The 4,017-nt window shown below is 58.5% G+C and overlaps 1 pseudogene; it reads left to right on the top strand.

The window, feature by feature from the left end:
* The first annotated feature begins 3,237 nt into the window (after positions 1-3,237).
* LOC138505274 (5.8S ribosomal RNA) lies at positions 3,238-3,388 on the top strand (annotated as a pseudogene).
* Positions 3,389-4,017: the final 629 nt, after the last annotated feature.

Genomic DNA, 4,017 nt, shown 5'->3' with positions numbered 1-4,017 from the left:
TAGTTTCCATCCGAGAAAAGAACTATAGCAACGGCCCGCCCCCTTGTCGTCACGTGATGTCTGATGTCATCCGTGTGCTTTCCAGAGCAGAGACGCGGTTCCGGAGCACGTTCAGTGAGCGGGCTGAGGCCGAGCGGGAATTTTGAACGCTCTGGCTGCCGCCGGTTCAAGTGCAACCGGACCCTGCCAGCCTTTGGCTTGCAGCGTTTGGGGTGGGCATTTCAACACGGGAACGTTTCTAGGTGGCCCTGGAGCGTCCTGAGCGGCAAGGCTTTGACTGCCAGGCTGCAGGAACTGCAGCAACCTGTGTGCTTTTGGCTGGCTGTAAATACAATTGGAATTTTCTTCCGGATACCGTGAACGTTCCTGCAAGACACCCGATTTAGACGGGGGAGCAGGAAATTACATTTACTTTAAAAATCATGCTCAGCTATTCAACGTGGTATGGAGGGCTAAGAAAAGGAACAGGGAGACAGTGTATGGTTGTGTTTAACTGATCAACGGGGCCAATAGAGTGATTTCATGTTTTATGAGGGTGGGATTAAAACCACGCATCCTAATAGAGGGGGTTGGCTGAGGCTAACTGCGTGTGATTCGGGATGGCACACAGGCATCTGTTGCAAGGGGGAAGGGGCATCTTGCCATTTGGAAGAAGGATCAGGCATTATGGTATTGGACTAGAGGGAGGGATTGGGCATCTTGCTGGGGTCTGAATGGTTGGATAGGGGCATGCTGGTGTAGGTCTGGTGGGATGGAGCAATTTGTGTGGCTCTGGAGAAAGGGGGCACATTGGTGCGGGTCTGGAGGGATGGATAGGACATAGTGGTGTGGGTCTAGGTGAGGGATAGGGACAGTGGTGTGGGTTGGGGTACATTGGTGTGGGTCTGGGGAGGGATGGAGGACATGGGTGTGTTTCTGGAGGGAGAGATGGGGCACAGTGGGTCTGGAGGGTGGCATGGGTCATCTAGGTGTGGGTTGGGAAGTGGAACGGGGCATCTTGGTGTGGCTCTGGAGGGAGGTGGTGGGGGCACATTTGTGTGGCTCTGGAGGGAGGTGGTGGGGCATCTTGGTGTGGCTCTGGAGGGAGGTGGTGGGGGCACATTTGTGTGGCTCTGGAGGGAGGTGGTGGGGCACATTGGTGTGGCTCTGGAGGGAGGTGGTGAGGCATATTGGTGTGGCTCTGGAGGGAGGTGGATGGGGCACCTGGGCGTGTTTCTGGAGGGAGAGATGGGGCACAGTGGGTGTGGAGGGTGGCATGGGTCATCTAGGTGTGGGTTGGGAAGTTGGATGGGGCATCTTGGTGGGGCTCTGGAGGGAGGTGGTGGGGGCACATTGGTGTGGATCTGGGTGGAGGGATGGTGCACATGGGTGTGTTTCTGGAGGGAGAGATGGGGCACAGTGGGTCTGGTGGGTAGCATGGGTCATCTAGGTGTGGGTTGGGAAGTTGGACGGGCATCTTGGTGTGGCTCTGGAGGGAGGTGTTGAGGGCACATTGGTGTGGGTTTGATGTGAGGGATGGGGACATTGGTCTGGGGAGGGATGGCCGAATATTGGTGTGGGTCTGGAAGGAGGGGATGGGGCACATTGGTGTGGGTCTGGGCGGATGGGGGCATACTAGGATGGGTGGTTTTAGAGGGGGTTGGCTGGGGCTATCTGCATGTGATTCAGGATCGGCACATGGGCATCTGATGGAAGGGGCATCTTGCCATGTGGAGGGAGGATGGGGCATTATGGTATTGGTCTAGAGGGAGGGATGGGGCATCTTGGTGTGGTTCTGAGAGGAAGGGATGGTGCACATGGGTGTGGGTCTGTAGGGAGGGATGGGGACATTGCTGTGGGTATGAAGGGAGGCATAGGACACATTGGTGTGCATCTGGAGGGAAGGATTGGGGCTCATTGGTCGGAGGACGGATAGGGGCATCTTTCTGTGTGGAGGGAGCATGGGCCATCATGGTATGGGTCTTGAGGAAGGGATTGGGCATCTTGGGAGTTTGGATCGGAGGGGGCATTGTTCATCTGGAATGGAGGGACAGGGCTTATGATGGGGGCATGTCAGGGAATGATGGAGCATGTGGGTCAGGGCTGGAGCGCTCTGGTGGGAAGGAAGGGGGCATCTGGGTGTGAATGGAGGGATGGGGTATGTTTGTCTGGAGAGAAGGATGTTGGTTTATTGGAGTGGTGGGAGCATGTGTGTGTCGAAGGGATGGGTAATCAGGTGTGGGTATAGAGAGGGCGAATGGCGCCATCTGAGTGTGGAGGTAGAGATGAAGCATATGGGTGTGCCTCTGAGGGGTGGAGCATCTTGGTGTAGGTATGGAGGGACGGATGTTGGTGTCTGTGTGGGTTCGGATGGAGGAATGGTGGCATGTAGGTCAGAAGGGAGGTGGCATTTGAATCTGGAACGTGTTTGGAAGGAGAAATGGGGCATTTGAGTGTGAATGTGGTGAGCCCGACCTCGGTTGCATCCCAGACGTGCACACCCACAGCCCGGGGCACCTCTCGCAGAGCGGTCCGGTGCGCGTGGTCAACCAGCCCCCTCTCCTCACTGAGCCCGCATCTGCGCTGGCCGGGGGCGCACACTCCTCTCTCTGACCTGCCAGCGGCTGGGCATTGGTGGGCACACCCTGGTCAGCAGGGAAGCCCCAAGTGGGGGCGGCCGGGAGCCGAGGGAAACCCCAGGCAGACAGGGGTCCGGCACGCCAGGCATGAGCCCTGAGCCATGGTGCAGCTGGCTCACTTGACGGTGGGCGCCAAGGTTCTAGCCGCCCACATCTGTGGGTGAGCAATGGCCAGGCCCGCTGGCACAGTGGGTGACCTTCCCTCTTGCCCAGGTACCTGGAGCTGGGCCCTATACGGCCGGGCTGGGGTTTGAAGACTCTAGTGGTCCCACCTGACCCCCTGTCTGTGCTGTCTCTGGCCTTCCTCGTTGTCCATCTCCCAGACAGCCCCCCCTCCCAAAAGGGAAGCGGAAGGGGTCGGGGAAGGATGAGTGGATCGGGCCGTGTGGGCAGGTGGCGGAGCGGCCTACCTCCATCCCCCTGGGAAGCGCTGTGCTGCTGCAGCTGGCTGTCAGGCTGAGCACCTGGATTATTATTATTTATTTTATTTGAAACCACAATGGTTTCGGCCGAGCTAGACAGGGAGCTGGGCTGTCCTGCCACAGCCAGTGCTGCCTCCCCAGACCTCTCCTGCACCGGCAGGGTCAGGCCGACGTCTAGAACAAAAAAAGTTGCCTGTGGCTCTTGGCGGTGGATCACTCTACTCGTGCATCGATGAAAAACGCAGCTAGCTGCGAGAATTAGTGTGAATTGCAGGACACATTGATCAACACATCGATCGCACCATGTGGCCCTTGGTTTTTCCTGGGACTACGCCTGTCTGAGGGTCGCTTGTACATCAATCGCCCCAGGGGTTACTCCCAGGGGCGTGGCTGGGGCTGTCGCAGGGACCCCATTCCATTCATCCCCCCAAGGTCAGACCCCGATCAGCACAGTCGCTGGATCCTTGGATCTGGCACGCAAGCTCATTGCCAACGCATCCTGGGTTCCCCAGTTTCCCCACCTCATGCTGGTTTCGGGAGGGCTGGGTGGCCGACGCGCCCCATATGTGGTGGCGGCGGCAGCAGGCTTTAAAAAAGCCTGGCGCACCTTCACCCTACCCCGGGGCACCTGGCCATGCTGTGTGTGGCTGTCTTTGGTCCCACGGCTGCCAGCGCAGGATGACCATGGAGCGCGGACCTCGTGACCATGTGGGCTTCAGTCACAGATTGGGACAGAATTCACTCGCCTGCGCCAAGGGCTGGGGCAACCCCCCCCTTACGGGCCCGAGGCCAGCTGCCCTGAGCTTTGTGCTCCCCGACCACGGCCGAGCATCGGTTATCTTAGGATAGCCGGCCTCAGGGCCGGTGTGTAGAGCCGCTTGCCTCAGGACTTGAGTGTGGACAGAAGGGGGCCACCTCACTCACCCGTAGTGCACCGCATGTTTGTGGGGAATCTGGTGCTAAATCATTCATAGGCA

Source organism: Ambystoma mexicanum, chromosome 11 (genome assembly GCF_040938575.1).
Source record: "Ambystoma mexicanum isolate Mex_15411 chromosome 11, UKY_AmexF1_1, whole genome shotgun sequence".
In the NCBI taxonomy this organism is placed as follows: domain Eukaryota; kingdom Metazoa; phylum Chordata; class Amphibia; order Caudata; family Ambystomatidae; genus Ambystoma; species Ambystoma mexicanum.
The sequence above is the reverse complement of the archived record's forward strand: the minus strand, read 5'-3'. Positions and strand labels throughout refer to the sequence as shown.